We start from the raw sequence: 22,624 nt of genomic DNA on the forward strand, positions 1-22,624 counted from the left end.
ATCTATAATGACATGCAAGAATGCTTAGTGCTTGAGAGGTGCTAATGTAGGCTGGTGAGGCTCCAGAGATCAGCTCCAAAGCCAATAGGGTGTGGCCCTGCCATAGCCTGAGCTCTCAGATTTTAAAGAGGCGGCTGACGGAGTGCACCCTGCCACAACCTAAGCTCCCAAAGTCTCTGTCAAACTCTTAGGTTTATACGTATGATGGAGTCCAGTGGTTGAGATCAGTAACTCACATATGGAGTCTGATAAAGTGGAACCATCACATTCCCAAGGGGCAGGGCAAGTTCTTAGCACAGCAAAACACATGTCACTCACGTAGCAAACTGTGGAAGTGTATGGAGTCTTTTCAAAGCTATACAACAGTTGTTTTCTAGTCTCTTGGTATTTGCACCCATCCTCCCCACCCTACCGTATTTCTGAGGACTCACAGCCACACAGCCTCTAATCTTAATGGGACATGTGCTGTGTGTACTCCTTCCCACATTTCATGTGCACAGGCTCACCTGTCTGGTTTCCCTCCCCTTTATCTTCGGGGTACCATATCCAACTCAAGCTCTGAGGCCCATGTGAGCCTTCTCTGATTAGTTCAGCTGAATCATCTCTTTTTTCTGTATATTTCTATAGCATCTACAGTTCTTTATCACATAATATGGTGTATGATACTGAATTATACAAAATGATAGAAAAGCATTCTACCTCTGTTAGCCTTGTCTTCTTAACTGTTTTCCCATGAAGGAAGAAATCAATCCATATATATCTTTTCTATCTCTAAAGATACAGTAAGAATTACACAAACACTTATCCAAATTCCACCGTCTGAGAAATTTAAAATTAAAATTATTTGCAGTATAATCCATATTTCTCAATTACTGACCTGTCAATTTTGCACCCAGTATGGCTTGAAAAAAGCTGCAGATGATGTTAAAGGGCCAGTCAGCCCACCCATGACGCTGATAGCTGATGCTACAAACGAGTCACAAAACCAGAATTTGAAATTGAATAAAAACTAATAGCAATGTTGGACTGAAAAGCAATTATTTATATTTATATATAAATGTGTATGAGTACTGCATGATGAATAACTATCAATAATTGCTTTAGAAGCCATTTACAATGTTTTAAAAGTAATCACCTCAGCCTGGCCAACATAGAGAAACTTTGTCTCAGCTAAAAATACAAGAATTAGCCAGGCATAGTGGCGCATGCCTATAGTCCCAGCTACTCGGGAGGCTAAGGCACAAGAATCGCTTGAACCTGGGAGGCAGAGTTTGCAGTGAGCCATGATTGCACCACTGTACTCCAGCCTGGGCAACAGAGCAAGCCTCTATCTAAAAAAAAAAAAAAAGTAACTACCTCTTATGCTGTGCATTGGGACAACTGGCTAAATTAGCATTGGCATCTTTATAAATGAAGACAAATGTACATGTATTCTACATAGACCAAAGCTGAAACAAGGCAGGCAGCTGCATTGTTTTTTAGATGGTCCTCAACTTATGATGGCTTGACTTATGATTTGTCTACTTTACAATGGTACGAAAGCAAAATGCATTCAGTAGAAATCAAACTTCAAATTTTGAGTTTTGATCTTTCCCCAGGATGTTGATAAACAGTACAATACTCTTGGGATGCTGGGCAGTGACAGTGAGCTGCAGCTCCCAGCCAGCCCTGTGATCACGAGGGTAAGCAACCCACACCCTACAGTGTGCCGTGTTGCCAGATAATTTGCCCAACTGTAGGCTAAGGTAAGTGTTCTGAGCATGTTTAAGGGAGGCTGAGCTAAGCTATGATGCTTGGTAGGTTAGGTGTATTACATGTATTTTCTACTTAATGATATCTTCAACCTGTGATGGGCTTATCAGGACGTAGTTCCATCATAAATCAAGGAGAATCTATATAATGCATATTTATTATTTTTCATGTCACTGAAATATGCTATTGTATTTGACTTCACAGTAGTGTACTTATAAGCATTTCTCCTGTTACATTTCAAGTGTGCAGGTTTCTCTCTTCTGAGCTCTGAGTCAGGAAATCTGCTGGCTGTGGATCGTGGATCACACCACAAGCCTTCTCACCCCACACCCCACCACATCCTGTGCCTTTTGACAGAGACAGCTGCTCCACACCCACTGAAACACTCAAGGAATGCTCAATGATACATATCTACATATATTCACTCATTCATTCATAGTTATTTAGGGACACAGTGATAAACTGATTCAGTCTTTGCTATGATGGATTTTAGAGTCTAGTTTAGGGAGCAAGCATTAACCAACAATCAAAAAATAAATATGTGTACATATAACACTCATTTTAACACCACTTTACATAAACTCTCAGTTCTAACGCAGAATTAGAATCTCAGTGCTAAAGCACTGAGTCTTTATCTTACGCAATGAATATCCATGAAGAAGATTCTGGAGGTCCAGTGAAGTCCTATGGAGAGAAGAGCAGATCCAATTGCAGAGACCCAATCTTCAGGAAACCTAGTTACCAACTTTAATAAGTTCCTCCTTTGTTTTTGTTTTTTTTTCTAAATGGACTGTAATCTGTGTATGCCGTTTCTTCATACTACATTGAGTCATCCTCTTGCTAGGCTTAAAACAGGTGCACTCACTAGAACAGGTTATGTTCAGCCGAGGTAACAGGCACTCCTAAAATGACAGTAGCTGAAAACAGCAAAGGTTTATTTCTCATGTTACGTGTCCTTCACTTTGGAACACATTCTTCTTTTTACTATCTTCACTCAAGAACTCAAGCTGAGGAAGTTTCATTTCTGAAGAAAAAAAGAAGATGAACTGTTCTAGCTTGAAACACTTATCACATCTCATTGGCCAGATCAGGTCAGATGGCTCTGCTCAACCACAGAGGGGGACAGGAAACAGCTTTTTGTGTGTCTTGAAGGAAAGAAGAATTGGGTACCAGTGTAGCACTAATGACTACCTCAGTGTGTTTCACAGGATCAAAGTCACCTGAAAGGAAGGCTGGTGTCAGCCCAGGAGCAGCCAAATCCCATTGTACCACTGTTTTTTCTTGGGTGGCATCTTTGATTGGATAATATCCTGCCTTTCTTTACTTACTCCACAGTAAAGATCCCTCTCAAGGCAATTGATACTCATTTGAAAAACTAAAACCACATATACTCAAAAGGGTCTTCTACAGAAGATAGCTATGAGAATTATGTATGATCATTGTATGTTTTCTTGAGGATGCCTGGGGGCTAGGACTATTGAGGACATCCACAGATGAAGAGGAGGCAGCAGCCAGTGCCCAGGTCCCAGCGTATAGAAGATGCACACAGGACTGAGTTCTCCTTTCAGTCCAAAAGGAAAAGATGGGTGCTGGAGCTCAGCTTTGGCCCTTTCAGGTAGTAAATGATGCAACTGTGTTGACTGCATCATGTGGAGGGAGAAGTTGCTGGCTTGCTTGTTTTTTAAAGACGTTTCATCACCAGCCCCTAACTACAGCCCCACAGGCCACACTTTGCTCACTAACAATGACTTCAGAAACTCAAGAGCTGTGCTGTTCAATATGGTAGCCACCAGCCACATGTAGCTCTTTAGATTTCATTAAATACAATTTAAAATGTAATTCCTTGGTTGCACTAGCCACTTTACAAGTGCTTAATAGCAACATAGAGCTAGTGGCTACCATAATTCTACAACACAAATATAGACTGTTTCTATCATCACATGAAGTTTATTGGATAGAGCTATTCTACAAGACCCAGGTTTGAGAACAGGACACCATCTCTGATGTACTATTGCCAGAATAATAGAACTTGAATTTTATCAAGACTATGATTCAAGGAAATGCAGAAACTGGAAGAACATGTAAAAATGGCCGGGCGCAGTGGCTCCCACCTGTAATTCCAGCACTTTGGGAGGCCGAGGTGGGCAGATCATCTGAGGTCAGGAGTTCGAGACCAGCATGGCCAACATGGCAAAACACCGCCTCTACTAAAAATATAAAAATTAGCTGGGCATGGTGGTGGGTGCCTGTAATCCCAGCTACTCAGGAGGCTGAGGCTGGAGAATCACTTGAACCCGGGAGGTGGAGGTTGCAGTCAGCCGACATCGCACCACTGCACTCCAGCCTGGGCAACAGAGAGAGTCTCCATCTCAACAACAACAACAACAAAAAATTCCTGCGTGACACAGAAACAATCGTCAAAGTGCAGGCTGTGGGAAACTCCAAGTGCAGGCTGCAGGAAACTCAAAGAGACAATTCAGTTTCTAAAAATTACAGAAAAAAAAGACAAAAGAGGAAATCTATGAATACTTATAAGACACATCTAACAATGACAATGTGAGGATCTTACTGGAATAGATTCAAACATAAAGCTATAAAAGTATGTATGATAAGCATGAGATAACTGGAATTTGAACACTGCTTAATTGATGATATTAAAGGTGGATATTTTATTAATTTACTTCAGATATGATCATGGTTTTGTGGTAATGGCATAGTAAAAGGTCCTTATCATTTAGACATGTGTACTGGGATATTTACAAAATAAATTATATAATGTCTGGGATTTGCATCAAAATAATTTGGGTAGGGGGATGAATGAGTGTGTGGATGGGATAGGATTGGCCATGGATTGATGATTGTTGGCTCTCACTGATGGGTTTAGAGGTGTTCATTTGATTATTCTGACTACTCTTGCATATGTTCAAAATTCTCCATAATGGGAGGTTAAAAATAAAACTGAGTGAGTCTGCCATTTGATCCAGCAATGCACTCCTTGGTATTTACCCAAAAGAGTTCAAAACTATGTTCACACATAAAATGCTCCACATAGATGTTTACAGCAGCTTTATTCACAATTGCCAAAATTTGGAGGTAACCAGATGACCTTCAGTAGGTGAATACATAAACTGTGGTACATCTAAACGAAGGAATATTATTCAGCTCTAAAAAGAAATGAGCTATCAAGCCACAAAAGACGTGGAAGACCCTTTAGTGCATATTATTAAGTAAAAGAAGCCGATGTGCAAAGGCTACATATCACACGATTCCAACTCTATGACATTCTGGAAAAGGTAAGGCTAAATAGATCAGTGGGGAGAAGAAGGGATGAATAGGTGGAGCACAGAAGATGTTTAGGGCAGTGACAGCACTCTGTATGATACTACAGTGCTGGATACACACAACTACACATTTGTCCAAGTCTATAGAATGTACAACACCAACAGTAAACCCTAATGTAAACTAAGGACTGTGGGTGATGATAACGTACTGATGTAGGCTCATCAAATGTAACAAATGGACCATGTTGGTGGGAATGTTGATAATGGCATCAACTGTGCATGTGTGGAGGCAGGGGGTATAAGGGAAATCTTTATACCTTCTGCTCTATTTCACTGTGAACATAAAACTTCTCTAAAACAAAGTCTATTTAAAAAAAAAAACCTACAGTGAGATACTAAATATATAGTAAAGTAGGACCACGGTGAAGAGAGTTACAGAGAATGGAGATTGTCCCTGAATTCTTTCTCCAGGCACTCCACAGGGACATTGCCCTTGGCCTTGGCTTTTCTCAACAGTCCTTGGAGAGGATCTGCTTCACACACAGCCCTGAACAAAGGCATCTGGAAACCAGAGAACACAGGATGGGAGATGAAGCTTGGTAATGTGGATAAACCCAGGCCCGGGGATTTCTGAAGCAGGTCACCCCCACTTTGTGCATATGAATATCTCAAACCCAATAGCACCATTCTGGGAAGCAGAGAAAAAGGAGGATTTATCCAAACTCCATGCAAAAGTGGAGTTTGGATAAGTCACCTGGATGCCTGTTTGGACAATTTCTAATGGGAGAAAGAACTTTACATGCTACACCACAGTGTGAGTCCTGTGGAAACAGATAAGTTGGTAAGAGAAGTGTTTCACCCTGGTCAGCCTTAATGACCCAATGGGGTTTCACTCCACAGATCATTTGTGAGACCTTTAAGGGAGGGAGGAATGTGACAAAAGTAGGAATTAATATCTATTAGGTGGTCACTGTAACTGGTGCTCTGTGAGTGTTGGCTAGATATTTTTTATGATGTATCATTATACGGTTTTCCTCTTGTGTTTTTCCTTTCCTTTCTGTAATCGCTGACTCAAGGGAGGATAAATGGAGGCAGCCTGAAAATCTCCCCGACCATCATCTCCCAGGAATCTAAGCCGCAAGACCCTAGGGGATTGAAGAGCAGGAATGAGGTCTTTGCCAGGCGTAAGGGGTTCAGCAGGACTCCTCCTTTGCTCCCCCCTCCCCTAAGTGTTCCCTAGCCTAGCGGAGGGGTGGGAAGAGTAAGACCAGTAGGCCTCTCCTGGCAATGCCACAGAGGAAGGGGCAGGATCCCAGAGGAGCGGCTGCATGTCCATCCAGACAGAGCAGATGCCAGGAGTCTCCGAAGGTCCCCTACCTGAGTGGGTCCTGAATTCTTTAAGGAGCTACACTCAAATCTCAGCACTTTGGGAGGCCAAGACAAGAGGATTGCTTGAGCTCAGGAGTTCGAGACCAGCCTGGGCAACATAATGAGACTTCGTCTCTACAAAAAATTTAAAAATTAGCCAGGCATGATGGCACACACTTGTAGTCCCAGCTATTCAGGAGGCTGAGGTGGGAGGATCACTTCAGCCCTGGAGGTCAAGGCTGCAGTGAGCCACGATTATGCCACTGCACTCCAGCCTGGGCGACAGAGTGAGACCCTGTCTCAAAAAAAGAAAAAGAAAAGAAAAAAAAGAGCTACTGTGTAGACATGGCTCTTGGTTCTTGGCAGTAACTTGATCACCCTGCCTCATGTAATTTTGGCATTACAAGGTATTCCTGAGTTGGCACACATCTGGGAGGGGTCTGAAAGAGGAAGACTATGGTTATCATGTCTGCTTGTCTAAGAAAAAGAAACTTTCGACTTAAAACTGCTATAGGAAATGATAAATAACAGAAAAGAAAATAATTATTCTTTTCAAACATCTGAGCTGGTGACTGATTCATAAAGTACAACCAATAGACTATCCCATGCATTTTAATCCTCCAATACCCTTATGAGGTCAAAGGCCCTCTGTCATGTGTGATTTATTCTTTCACTGATTCATTCTAGCCACAGCCACTGAGTCCCTTGGGACCCAGGCATTCTCCTTGGTGCTGAAAAGAACAGGGAACAAAACAGATGAAGTCTCTGCCCTCATAGAGCTTTCAACCTAATGGGGTAATAAAAAAATACACAAATAAACAAACAAGATCAATACAAACTGGGATAGGCATTGTTCACATCATATCATAACCTGGATGATGTGATCAAGAATTCTTGGCCCATAAACAGGATAAACAAGATTGGGAAGGCCTCTCCAAGGAGGTATTTTATGAGCTAAGACTTCAAGCATGGGAATAACCTAGCCATGCAAAGAGTTGGGAGACAAAACGAAAAAAACAGGAACTGCAAAGACTTGAGAACATATTTGAGAAATAAAAAGGAAGGCAGTGTAGTCAGCCTCTGAAGAGTGAAGGTGAAGACTGGGGAGGAGAGATTGGAGGGAGAAGTGAGATCATTCAGAATCTTGCAGAGCAAGATAGAGAGCTTGAATTTTATTCTTAAAACAATGAGAAGCCATGGATTAATTTTAAGTAGGGGATTTGCCTAAGACTGGTACATGGATTAAATAAATTAATATATGTAATACACTTAGAACAGTGGCTGGCAAACCAAGCACTGTAAAAACATTCTTATTTTTATCCTCATTTGTATTGTTAAAGATGATAGAGAAGCACCAGGTAGACCAGTTGAGAGGCTATTTTCATAATCCTTTTTGGAGCTGAACCACGGTAATGGCTGTGAAATTGAAGAGAAATTGATGTACGTAACAAAACTGTAACTCAGGCATAATAAATAGGACTTTCTGATGATCAAGAAAAAAAAAGGAATGGAGGACTCCTTCTGGGTTTCTGTCGTGTCATCTGTCAGATCCATTAATTAATCTAAAGAGGACTGCAGAAGAAACCAATTCAGGAGGAAAAAATCAAAATTCAATTTCATTCTGTTGAGTTTGAGATGCCTATCAGATATCTAAGTGGGAACATCAAACATGTTACTATCCCTGTTGCACCATGGAGAAACTGAAGCTCCTTTACAATGAGGAAGCTGAGATTTAGAGAGACCATGTAATCTGCTCAAAGTTGAACAGTGGTTGAGAGGTAGAGTCAAGCCTGGAATCTAGGCTAAGAACCCCTTTAAAACCAGAGATCTCATTCTCTCATAGTTAAACACCTGTAGGTGGAGCCCCAGGTTCCTTGTTGATGTAACTGGAAAACAGAATCAATGACAGCAGAACCATCAGTACTGATAGGGTTTGGCTCTGTGTCCCCACCCAAATCTCATCTCAAATTGGGAGGGACAGACCTCCAGGGAGGGAACTGGTGAGAAGTGATTGATCATGGGGTTGGTTTCCTCCATGCTGTTCTCATGATAGTGAGGGAGTTCTCATGAGATCTGATGGTTTAAAAGTGGCAGTTTCCCCTGAGCTCTCTCTCTCCTGCTGTCTTGTGAAGAAGGGACCTGCTTCCCCTTCTTCTTCCACCATGATTGTAAGTTTCCTGAGGCCTCCTCAGCCATGCAGAACTGTGAGCTAATTAACCCTCTTTTGTTTATAAATTACCCAGTTTCAGGTAGTATCTTTATAGCAGTGTGAAAACGGACTAATACAAATACAATCATCTACAAGTCACCTGCACACTGCTGGAATTTCAGAAACCCCAGGGCAGTGCATGAGCCAGCAACGGAGGCCATAAAATGTCATCTGACCCTTGGTGGGCAGATAATTCACCTAGGCAAGAAGGAAAGGCCAAGCAAGAATTGTGTTCAGTTAAAGGGGGTGACATTAGCTTACTAGGCCTTGGTTTCCTATCTGTAAAATAGGTATGGAAACCTAACTAATACACACAGTGTTGGGTCTGATATAAAGGACTATTGAAAAAAAGAAAGAAAGAGTTGGAGCATATGCTTCATACGCCTTCCAAGGGCTACATGTTCTTTACCCCTTACCATCAAAATAAAGTTTAAACCAGGAGGGTGGGGGAAACAGACATGAGGAGTTAATGTTTAATGGGTATAGAGTTTCAGCAAGGATAATTACAGACTGCTGGAGATGGATAGTGGTGATGGTTGCACAACAATGAGAGTATACTAATGTCACAAAACTGTACACTTAAAAATGATTAAAATGGTAAATTTTATGTTATGTATATTTTACCACAATAAAAGAAAATTTGCTTATATTATTGAATCAAAGTTGGCTTAATATACTTTTATTGTGTTTACATCATATAGAGCTAGGCAGTGAGTCAGACTCAGTTGTTATGCCTTCACACATGAGGGAGGACTGGTTCTTACTTGGACAGGAAAGGTGCTGGAATCAAGAAATAAGCTATAAATAAAACCATGGAGGTTGTTTTTTTAATTTGAATTAGGGGCTAGATTTCAAATTGCATCTTATTTTATCTGAACAGGATCATTTTGGGCAAGCAAGCATCTGTCTGGGTTAGTTTATGATTCCCCTGAGGGCCAAGTTATGCCTTTGCCTGTCTTTTCAGTATTTTCTCAGTGCCTCACATATGAAAGTGCTGTTACATTGCCGGGAAAATTGACTAGAGAAATCTAATGATGGTATAAGTCACTGTTAGAGAAAGAAAGAGAGACAAAACTAGAGAGAGAAAAAACTAGAGCACCCACCATCCAAAACTCTCATGGAACTGAGGTAGGAGGTGGGACTTGACTCCAGAGGCAGGGTTCAGACACCAGACCAGATTGAGGACTAGCTAAAACAGGGCTGGGGCAGAAGCAGCTTTCCAATCAGACGTGCCCACCAGTGTGCCATGGCAATTTATCATTGCCATGGCAACACCCGGGAGTTACCACCCCTTTCCATGGCAATGGTCCAATGACCCCAAAATTACTACCCCTTCCCTAGAAATTTCTTAATAAACTATCCCTCAATCTGCATGCAATTAAAAGTGGGTATAGATATGACTGCAAGACTGTCCTAAGCTGCTACTTTCTGCCTACTGGGTAGCTCTGCTCTGCAGGAGCAGTCACAGAGCTGTAACACCATCAGTGCAGTAACACTGCCACTTCAATAAAGCTGTTTTCTTCTACCTCTGGCTTGCCTTGAATTATTTCCTGGGCAAAGCCAAGAACCCTCATGGGCTAAGTCCCACTTTGAGCCCCACTTGTCCTGCATTAAAACCATCATAAGTCAGGGACCCCCCATTCTGTACTACAAACAACTCTACACACATAAAATTGACACTTAGAGGACATGAACCAATTTCTCACAACTTACCCAACATTGGAATCGATCATTGGAAAATTTGAATAGCCCTACAACTACTAATGAAATTGGCTTTGTAATTTAAAAATTCCCCAAAAAGAGATCTCCAGGTCCAGGTGGTTTCATTGGAGAATGTTTAAAGAAGAACTAGCATTAATTCTACATAATCTCTTCCAGAAAATAGAAGAGGAGGTTATACTTACCAATTCATTTTATGAAGCTTCTATTACCCTGGTGCCAAAACCAGATAAAGACAATAAAGCAGTACAAAAAAGGAGAAGGAAAAGAAAACACAGACCAATATCCCTTATGAATTTAGATGCAAAACTTCTTGACAAAATATTAGCAGATAAAATTCAGCAATACAAAAAAATAATTATACACCATGACGAAGTGGGCTTTATTCTCAGATATGCAAAACCAATTGATATTTGAAAATCAATCAACAAGATCTACCATATTAATAAGTTAAAGAAGAAAAAAGTCACATGATCTTATCAATTGATACAGAAAAATCATTTGACGAAATCCAATACCCATTCATGATGAAAATTCCCAGAAAAACAGGAATAGAGAAGAACTTCTAGAACTTGATAAAGAGCATCTACAAAAAAAATTTACAGCCAAAATTATACCTGATGGTGAAAGACTGAATGCTTCTCCTCCAAGAATGAAATCAGACAAGGATATCTGCATGCATCATTAATCCAATGTAGTACTGGACGTTCTAGCCAAGACAATAAGGCAAGAAATGTAAATAAAGGCATATAGCTTGGAAAGGAAGAAATAAAATTGCCTCTACATGCAGACAGATTTTCCTACAGAGAAGATCTCAAGATAGTTACCAAAAAAAATTCCTAAAACTAATAAGTGACTTCTACAAGGCTGCAGGATATAAGATCAATATATACAAATTAATTGCGTGTCTATACATTATGAATAAACACAGGGTAACAAATTTTAAAGCACTATCATTTCCAGTAGCTCAAAAAACAAAGCAGGTGTAAATCTAACAAAATATGTATAGGACTCACATGCTTAAAACATCAAAATACTGATGAAAGAAATCAAAGACATAGTATATCTCACATGGACATGGACTAGAACCCTCCACATAGTAAAGATGTCAATTCTCCCAAATTAAATAAAGATTTAAGGCAGTTCCTACCAAAACACTGCCAAGATTTTTTTATAGATACAGATGAGATTATTCTAAAATTTATATGGAAATGCAAAAGAAACTAGAAGAGTTAAACAATTTTGAAAAAGAAGAATGAAGTAAGAAGAATCAGTCCACTCGATTTCAAAACATATTAATCAAAACATACATTAATCAAGACTGTAGTATTGGTGGAAAGATAGACACACAGATCAACAGAATAGAATAAAGAACCCAGAAACAGACACATAAATATACTCAACTTTTTGACAAATGTGCCACTCATTTAATGGAGGAAGGATAGTCTTGTCAATAAATGGTGCTAAAGTAATTGGGCATTCACCAATAAAAAAAATAAAACTTGATTTAAGTTTATACCTTATACGAAACTTAACACAAGATGTATTATGGACTTAAGTGTAAAATGTAAAACTTTTGGGAAATAATGTAGGAGGAAATCTTCAGTATCGAGGGCTAAGTAAAGAATTCATACACTACATGTCAAAGCACAATGCATAAAAGAAAAAAAATTGATAAACTGAACTTCACCAAAATTAAAAACTTTAACTCTGTGAAAATCCCTGGTAAGAAAATGGAAAAAAAAAAAAAAGAAACAGATACAGACTGAGAGAATATATTTACAAATCACATCTCTCACAAGATACTAGTATCTAGAATGTATACAAAATTCTGAAAACTCAATAACAATAAAGCAAGCAGTATAATTAGAAAGTGGGCAAACAACATAAACAGATATTTCACCAAGGAGGAAGTACGGATGGCAAATAAGCACGTGAAAACTTGTTCCGCATCATTCGCCTCTAGGGAAATGCAAATTCAAACCACAGTGAGATATTGCTACACACCTAATGTGAATGATATAAATAAAAATTTATGACAACACCAAATGCCGAGGAAGATACAGAGAAACCAGGTCACTCATACATTGCTGGTGGGAGTGCAAAATGCTGCAGCCACTCTGGAAAACAGTTTGGTGGTTTTAGAAAAACATTAAACATCAACTTTCATATGGCCCAGCAATTATAAACCTGCACATTTATCCCAGAATAATGAAAACTCACGTTCACACAAAAACCTATCCATGAATATTCATAGCTGCTTTATTCTTAATAGACAAACATTGGAAGCAATCTAAATGTCCTTCAATAGGTAAATGGTTAAACAATTAGTATAACTACCTCATGAAGTAATACTACCCAGCAGTGAAGAAATGAACTGCTGGCCCATACAACATCTTGGATGAATTTTTAGAGAATTATGTTAAGTGAGAAAAGTCAATCCTACCAGGCTACATACTGTATGTTTCCATTTATAAAACATGCTTGAAATGACAAAATTATAGAAATGGAGAACAGATGAGTGATTGCCAGGAGGTTATGGACAGGGAAGATAGAAGGGAACTAGGTGTATCTATAAAAGAGCGACATGAGAGATGCTTGTGGAGATGGAAATGTTCTGTATTTTCACTGCATCAATGTCAATATCCTGATTGTGATATTGAACTACAGCTATGCAAGATATCATCATTGGGAGAAACAGGGTAAAGGGTTTGAGAAATATCTCTGCATTATTTCTTACAACTGCACATGAATCTACAATTATCTCAAAAAAATAGTTTAATTTAAAAAGTTTTGTTCACTAATTTGCTCAAATATGTATTGAGCCACTCATGCATTAAAACCAAATGGGCTTCCACAGTTTACAGCTGACATTTCAGCAGTGGGATTATAAAATAAGATATATGAGCTTGCCTATGGGCTGGAGAAAGGATTTTCTTGGAGGGCGAATTCAAATTGTGAAGCAGAAAAACATGTTCAGTCAGCTCTTCAGCAAAGAGGGAGTGCTGTGTTGGTAAAATTCTCTGTTGCTGCACCCAGATGTTCCAAAACGATGGGCTGGCTGAGGTGTGATGTTCTCAGAAGACCATCTTCCCCACCTCGGGTCAACCTGCACCCTACACTCTCAGTTTGCTCTCTCAGGAGAGAATAGGCCTTCGGAGCCCCGTGGGATGCTGGATGTTAGGTTTCTGGGCTCCCAGTGGAACCTGCCCAAATTAGCCCAGAGCATGATGGCAGTGAGGGCAGGTGGCCCCGGGTTGAGAGCACGGCTTTGGAGACACACATACCTGAGTTTTTGTTGTTTCTTGTCCACCTATTGGTATGCAATCTTGACCAAATTACCTATCTTTCCTAAACCTGTTTTTCATCCACAAAGTGAAGTATCTACTTCCTGAGCTGGTTCTTTCATTTGTTTAATACACTTTAATAGCACACCTAGAATGGGTCAATGACTGTTGTAGAGACTAGAGAAATCCCAGTAAACAACACAGAAGAAAGGAAGGAAGGGAGGGAGGGAGGGAGGAAGGAAGGAAGGAAAGAAGGAAGGAAGGAAGGAAGGAAGGAAGGAAGGAAGGAAGGGAGGAAGGAAATCTTGAGGGTATTCAGATAACAAATGAAATAAATAAAATACATAGTATATCCAATAGCGATTAATACTTTTCAAAGGGAAATAAAAAGCAGAAAAGGAGGCTAAGATGTGCTGAGGAATGAAGAGAGGGTTTGATTTTAAAAAGTGTAAGTCCTCATTGAAAAGGTAACAGTTTGAGCTTATTATGAATGGCGTGAGAAAGCCATGCAGCTAGTTGCAAGTTTTAATGAGAAAAGGAGAGGATTAAATGAGATAATATTGGTAATAGGCTTAGTATAATATAATGCTTGGGACACAGAAAATGTTCAATAAATGTTAATAAGAGAGACACTGAAAGAAAAATTAATTATAGACCAGTAGAATAAATTCTACCCATAATACTGTAAATGCAGGTGGCTTCAGATGTCATAAAACTACTTAGTACTTGCAGAACCCTGCCTGACTGCCCTATCATCTAAGGTTATGTCTTAAAACCTGGTCCACAATTCACCTGCATCAGCATCACCTGGATCTTGTTAGGAATGCACATTCTCAGGCCTGCTGAATCAGTCCCTGTAGGTGGAGCCCAGGAGCACGCATGCTCACTAGCTCTTTAGGGAATTCTAATGATGGCTAGATTTTGAGAACCATCAGCCTGGAAGGAACAGGCCCACTTATCATGTGACCTTGAGAATGACACTCCTGACAATGTCCACACATATCTCAATCCTTACACTATGGTAAGTACAGTCATGTGTCACCTAACGGCAGGGACACATTCTGAGAAACACAACTGTAGGTGATTTCTTCATTGTGTAAACATCGTAGAGCATACTTATACACATCTAGAAAGTATAGCCTCCTACACAGCTAGGCTATATGGTATGGCCTATGCTCCTAGGTTACAAACTTGGGCAGCATGGTACTACACTGAATACTGTAGGCAACTGAAACACAATGGCAGCTATGTGTGTACCTAAACATATCTAAACATAGAATAGGTACAGTACAAATACAGTATAAAATATTTCATTTTAGGGCTGAGTGCAGGGGCTCATGCCTGTAATCCCAGCACTTTGGGAGGTCAAGGCCGGCAGATCACTCAAGAGTTTGAGACCAACCTGGGCAACATATCAGGACTCTGTCTTGTAAAAATAAAAAAATATATATTTAAAAAAATTACTTTTTTAACAATACACCTTTATAGGGCACTTGCCGTGAATGGACCTTGCAGGACTGGAAGTTGCTCTGGGTGAGTTCATGAGTGAGTGGTGGGTGAACGTGAAGGCCTAGGGCATGACTGTGCATTATTGCAGATGTTATAAACACTGGACACTTAGGTTACCCTAAATTTATGTTTAAAATTTCTTTCTTCAATAATAAATTAACCCTAGTTTATTGTAACTGTTTTACTTTTTAAAGTTTTCTTTTTCTTTTTCTGTTTTTTTTTCTTTTTTTTTTTTTGAGATGAAGTCTTGTTCTGTCACCCAGGCTGGAGTGCAGTGGTGCAATCTCGGCTCACTACAACCTCCACCTCCCAGGTTCAAGCAATTCTCTACCTCAGCCTCCCAAGTAGCTGGGATTACAGGTGCCCGCCACCACGCCCAGCTAATTTTTGTATTTTTAGTAGAGACTTGGTTTCACCATCTTGGCCAGGCTGGCCTTGAACTCCTGACCTCATGATCCACCTGCCTCGGCGTCCCAAAGTGCTGGGATTACAAGCGTGAGCCACCACACCTGGCCTAAAGTTTTCTTTTTTAAGCTTTTTGACTCTTTTATGATAACATTTAGCTTGAAACCCAAACACATTTTACAGCTTTACAAAAACATTTTTCTTTATATCATTTTTCTATAAGCTTTTTCTATTTTTTAAGCTTTTACTTTTTACTTTGTAAACTTTTTTGCTAAAACCTAAGACTAAAAACACACCTAGGCCTACACAGGGTCAGGATCATCAATATCACTGTCTTCCACCTCCATATCTTCTCCCACTGGAAGGTCTTCAGGGACAGAAGCACACGTGGAGCCATCTGGTCCTAGAATAACAATCCCTTCTGCTATTATACCTTCTGAAGGACCTGCCTGAGGCTCTTTTACAGTTAACTTTTTTTTTCAGTAGATGTACACTCAAAATAATAATAAAAAGTATAGTATTGTAAATACACAAATGAATAACAGTCATTTATTATCATTATCAAGTAGTATGCACTGCACATACGTATGTATGTGTCCGACTGTTATACAGCCAGCATCGCAGTAGGTTTGTTTCTGCCAGGATCACCATAAACACGTGAACAATGCCTTGTGCTATGACATTACCACAGTTATCATGTCTCTAAGTGATAGGATTTTTTCAGCTCCATCTAATCTTATGGGACCACTGTCATATACTAGCCCTGTCTTGACCGAGACATTGTTATCTGGCCAATGACTATGATTTTTCTATTTGTCATAAGGGACACTGAGCCTCAAAGAATTCAGGTGGGCCTGGAACTCTAACCCAAGTCAGTAAGCCTCTCAACCTCCCATTCTTTCCACTGTCCTCCTGGCTTTGCTTGCCAGGAACACAAACAGGCAGCAAGGAGGGGGAGTCCCTTACCCTGGGGCTCCTTGAACCCAAGACCTACAGCTCTCCGCAGCATCCCCATGGAGACACAGATGCTCAGTTTCCTCTACTCAGAGATATTGGAATATACAATTGAAAAAAAAAAAAAAGAAAGAAAGAGTGGCTTGCTCACCTAAAGTTCAATTTTTTTGCTTATGATAATTTGTGTTAAAAACCAAAGGAACTGTCACAAAACAAATCAGGCCTTCGTCTGAGCCTTCACAGATCTGTCAGTCCCTGCCAGGGCCTGGCATCCGCGCTCTTGTAACATCCGATGCTGGACCATGCGCTTCCCAAAACCTCCTACGCCAGAGCCAGGGCCCTCCGCGGTCCTGCAGGCCTATTCAGTTTGTGCAGTGGAGGGGAGGGGACACAGTTCCCGGGGTTAAGAGCTGGCAGTGGGGCGCGCAGAAGCCCAGCTACCACCGCCAGGGACAGTCATTCAGAGCTCCATGTGGGTCTCTTTTGTGCCGGTGGGTGAGGCTTCCCACCATCGGTTCCGGTGACTTGGAACGCCAAGGGCCTAAACTTAATTAACTTCTCCGGGCCGGGACTTTTCCATCTCAGCCCGCATCCTGCTTCGTGGGGCGGCGGGATGCAAGGGCTCCCTGCACAAACAGAAGGCCAGGGACCTTAGTGGGAGCATCGGCAAATACAACAGGGCCAGTGGCATCCTCATTAAACTCTGATTAGCAAGTGGACTTGATCCAGGCCAAATCAGAGCTGAATGAGATTTCTTTCTTTCTTCTTCTTCTTCTTTTTTTTTTTTTTTTTTTTGCTGCCAGTTGATCAGATGTAGGCAATTAAGAACCCCCACACCTCCAGCTCTTGTATTTTTTTGAAGCGGGGAGCTCATACCAGTCAAGCCATAAAGACACTATTGTCCTAAGAACAATATTCCCCACTAATCTCACTTCTGGCAATTTACTTTTTCTTCCCAAGCAGATTTAGAAACTTAAAAAAAAAATCTTTGAAAGAGTACGGGGGAGGAATACTCCATGGTATCTAATCCTATCGCAAAGTGGGAGTTTTCTTGTTCCATTCAGCTTTTCTTTGAATGAGCACTGGATAAATAAACTACTGCATGGTCACATGGAGGTAGAGACCGTGAGGATCCAATTATGCATATGGAGGCGTGTGCATTCTGGTTTGCAAATCAAACACAAAGAGTGCAGCACAAGCTCCCTTAAATCAATCCTCACTACAAATTTACAAACCTTCAAGGTGAGATTTGCTTTTGTTAAGTGCTTAAGGGCAATTATTACCTTTCTTTAATTTTCTGCTGGTAATTAGACTCCCAATCCAGTCCAACCTGGTCTGTACCTGGAAGGCAGCCGTACTTTTTGGTGTGATAGTCCTCAAAACCAGCCAGCCAGCCTTGGGAGGATTCCTGAGAACTCAGAGAACTTTTTCAGCCTGAGGGCCAACAAGTCTGACAGGCATACACTGAGAAGCTGTGTCGTGTTTTGCCTTTAAAGAGAGATGAAAGACAAAGGGAGATGGAGAGAAGAGTAAAGAAAGGGTAAAAGGAAAGACAGAAACTCTGAGTGGAGAAGAAATAAGGCAAGAAAGACAATGAGGATTACCTAAAACTAAGAGTTTTTTTTGTTTTTTTTTTTGTTTTTTTTTTAAAGGGAGCCGGCTCACGTTGCTACTGTATTAACACTTTTATACTCACTTACAGGACTCATGTTAATGAGTCCAGTGCCTCTGGGCCCCCATGCCTCAATGCATCTGGGCTATTGCATTGAATGAGGAAGCTAAGAGTCTCTCTGAAAAGAAAAACTAAAGGGGAAAGAAAGCAAGGGAACCGAAAAGCCCTGAAAAATAGCTAACCAAAAAGCTACACCTTTCACCATGCCCCAGAGGTCAACCAACTTGGCAGGCAAGACAGACCCGGGAAAGAATTGCCAACAGCTCCAGCCTCCTCAGACCCGACACGAAGGCCAAGCCAGGAATTCTGCTGCTCATCTCGCGTCTGTGACCGTGATGGCAAGATCCATCTCCCACCAGCCAGCATGGCATCCTCTGGGTCTTTTCTAAGGAGAAGCTATTTTTCAACTGGTGAGCTATTGAGAATTAGGATGGCATGCCTACCTGGGGCTGGGGGTGGGGTTAATGATAGTGAGCTGGTGAAAGAACTAGATTGGGAATCTGGGGTGCAGGACTTCATTAAGAAGTATCTGTGTTACTATGGAGAAAACCAGGGGAGAAATGGAGTAAGGTGGGCAACCTCACTAGTGCCCAGGGTCATCAAAGACCAGTGGAGACGTTCCAAGCCCAGTAAGACACAAGAAATGGAAGTTTTCGTCTGTAAATTTAGTCTTTTCTCATGAGATAAATCTTTCTTCCCCAAGATGAAGGTAAAGAACGTATCCTTCTATGACGTAAGGTTTTAAATCATGTAGATCCCCCTTCAGATCCTGGCCCCGCCACTCACCAGCTAACAGTGTTGATAAAAGTCTTTAATCTGTATGAGCCTTAGTTTTTCTCATCTATAAAATAAAGAGAGTCCCTCCTTGAGAGGATTATACAAAATAATGTATGCAAATCACCTAACATGTGCATGTGACTGACACTCAAATCATCTGTATGGGAAATTTTGTCTAATAAATTATTAATATCCAGTGATTGTGTTTAAGAGACTGGGTTAAAAAGAGAAGCCAGTACTATTTCCCAAGAAGAATAGCAATGTCATTGACAAAATAATAGATAGATTTAAATATAGAGAGGTATGTATGAAAGCATTGCTGTAATTCACAAATGTGATATGCATTAACTGAGTGACCATAACATGTCTTCTACCCAGTCTCCACTGAACAGCAACTATTTGATAGGAGCTGTACATATGAACAAGCACCACATCCAGAGGACTTTCCATTTGGGGGTGACTTAGCAACATAGCGACCCTACAAGGCAGAATGTGGTAAGAGGCAAAGGGGCTGAACAATGAAACGCAGGAGCGCGTTGAGGAAGGAGAGATTAGTTCCAGATAGGAGGATTAGGAGAGGCTTTAGGTTGGAGCTGGCATTAAACCAAGACTTGAAGCTAGGTAGAAATAAGAAGAAAGAGCATTCTGAGAGGAGGGAACAGTGTGAATGCAGGAAATGCAAGGTATGCCTGAGAAATGGTGAGAGGTACCGCCTGCCAGGAGCGAGGCTATATAGATGGGTTAGATCCTCCAAGGGCTCATTTGCCGGGAGAGTGGGACCTTTATCTTGTCAGCGGTGGACAGAACACAGTTGTGCTTGAGGAATATCCCTCCAGAAGCACATGTGTGGATCAGAGGTGGGAAGACACCAAAAGCCAGGGACCAGCAGAGGCCTTTGCAGCAAAAGGAAAAATAACAGCCTGAAGCTGGGTTATGGGGATGCTTATGAGGGTGTGGATTCATACTTATCAGGGCACTGTCATCGAGAGGACTGGCATTCTATTGAATGTGCGGGGTGAGGTAGAGGGAAGAGGTGTAGAGAACATTGAGAATCTGAACAGTGGCAACTGCAACAGGCCAGAAATGTTATTCTGTAAACACTGAGATCGGAAGACAATTGGAAAGGTCAATGTATTCAATTTGGGACATCCTAAGTGTTAGGTTTTTGTTTAAGTATGGCATCTCAGCCAGTCACTTGTCAGATGCTACTGCTATATGCATTACTCAGAGCAGCAATTAACCCCGGGGGCCTACCTTGAAAATTAGGATGTTTGGGGTCAAGTCAGAAAAACAGAAACGCATACAGGTCTCTTACACCAAAGGAACTTAATGCCACAAACTAACACAAAGATGATGTAAGAGCTGAGAAGCCCAACAAGAGATGCTGAGGCAACCTAAAGCTCAGAAGAGCACAAAGCTGATGCCTCCCCTAAGGCTAGAGGGACAATGAGTGGTGAAGGGCTCACCAGAGCCCAAAAGCTTAAGCCACCTAGCAGGAGTTAGCAGGAGTTAGGGCTAGACCCACAGAGCAAGAGGAGAAGGAGGTATTGCAAAACCTCTGTGCACAACAAAAAAGAGCTTCTCTCATTTTTCTCTCATGCACAAGGAGTGGGGCTTGTAGGCATGAAAAGTTTCTTGCAGAGGGAGGAAAGGTGCCTTGGAGAAGAGATGGAAGGAGAGCAAGTACTAGAGGATGACCCAGAGAGCTGGCAGCAGCATCCCAGGGCCTGGGATGAGAGCCTGGGACAGAGGGGAGAGTGAGTGCCTATAAGTTCTTAACCTCCCTACCCCAGAGGGCCATGGTAAGTCAGGGAAAGAAGAGGTGCCCACAGCTCCCCTTCCTCTGTGTATCTCCTGAAATCAGTGCCCAATGGCATCCACAGTGTCAAAGCTGGATGGGTAGCTTCTGACCCCACATCCACACGCGGTCCCATCCTCCCATGCACTCTCCACATTCCTGGGGCCACGGCACAGTACAGTGACTTTGTCCTCATTTCGCCATTGTGCTTTTTGTCACTAAGGGAATCTGCCCCATTTATGTCCCTGCTACCCCATTCAAGGAGAACACCTGTGAGCTACGGTGCATCAGTGGTTTTGAAACGTTTGTGTATGACCTTTCTCTGATGCTTCTCTTTTTGTCTGTGTGGTTTGAAAAGTCCAGTGATTCTCAGGACTCTTATTAAAGCTTTTTCAGAGATATCCATTGAAGTAGGTTGGGGAGTTCCTGGAAAAATGATGATATTAAAAGGTCATATCCAGAGGGGACCACAAAGATCATCCAATCCAGTGTTTCCCAGATGTTCCCATGACCATCACCTGGGGCTTTTAATAGAATCTTAGATTCCCAGGCCTTACCCCAGATCTACTGAATTGGATCCTCCAGATGATTCCTAAGATCATGCAAGTTGAGGGGACATTTATTTAATGCAAGTTGTTCATCTCAACAAGGAGGCCCAGAGAGTGAGGTGATCCAACACCTTCATCTCAACAGTGAGGCCAAAAGAGGTGAGGGGCTTCCCCCAAGAATTCACAGATTCTGTCTGGGAGAAATGGGATGAGAATCCAGGTGCCCACAGTCTGAGCCTAGTTTATCTTATAAAATATCCCAGGAGAGGAAAGTGCTATAGATGGTTAAATGCAAGGTTGATCGACCAAGACTTTTGGAGTTGTTTTTTTTTTTTTTCCAACAGGCTTGATTTTCACTATATATTTATTCATTAAAAAAGAAAAAAATAGCAATTTTTCAAATCTGTTTCTGTGTATACCTCAGAAAGCAGGCTGACCTGGATATATGTATATATATATGAACATACCCAGGCCCTACAACTATCAAGTGGCAAGAAACTATTGGGTGAATGAATGAATGCCAGTATCCCAGGAACTGACTGGACTGCTGGTTTTCTGATCCAGAAAGTCATGGCCACATATATTTTCTGCTCAGAAGCAAGCCTTTCACCCTGGAGATTCTGAGTCTACAATGGCAGGAGTGCTGATTTGCTGTGCTTTCCAAACCAGCCCTGTGAAGGGAAGGATTTTTGTGTGGCCATTCTTCTTAAAAAACCTGTGAATGGTTCTTTTACCAGCATTTCCCGAGTATGGAAGTGTGGGCAAAGAGATTCTCAGAGTTAATTAACCACCCGCACCTCCCTCCTTCTTGTTTGCCCAGCTCATTCAAACACATAAATGCCACTACAAACAACCACTAAATCTACAGAGGCTTGTTCTGGCTGTCAAACACAGCCATAAAAATAATATGCCCTCCAGCATGGGAGGGAAGGCAAGAAGGGAAGGCACTCACTAATTTTCAACAATCCCTCCTTAGAGACATAATCTTCAAATAAATATTTAACTTGCTCTGTCTTTGGTCTTAGATTATTTACAAATCAGGCTTTCAAGGCATTTAAAATGATCCTTCCTTGAGCTATTTGCACACCTACAGTTGCCCGGAGGTAGGAATGAGCCTTCCCGAGGCCGGAGGCTGGCCTCCTGCATTACCATACATGGCCTGCATGCCAGTTAGGAGCAGGCAGGCTCCAGGGCGGCTGGCAGCCTGTGCACTCTGTCAGGTTCATCGCCCTCCACCATGGTTAATACAGGGGATGGGCAGACCAGCCCACCTGCAGAACCTTGCCATCCAGTGCTCTTAGAGAGAAGTAGGACGCAGAATTTCAATCCTGCAGTCATTCAGAAC

This window comes from Pan troglodytes, chromosome 11 (genome assembly GCF_028858775.2).
Source record: "Pan troglodytes isolate AG18354 chromosome 11, NHGRI_mPanTro3-v2.0_pri, whole genome shotgun sequence".
In the NCBI taxonomy this organism is placed as follows: Eukaryota; Metazoa; Chordata; class Mammalia; order Primates; family Hominidae; genus Pan; species Pan troglodytes.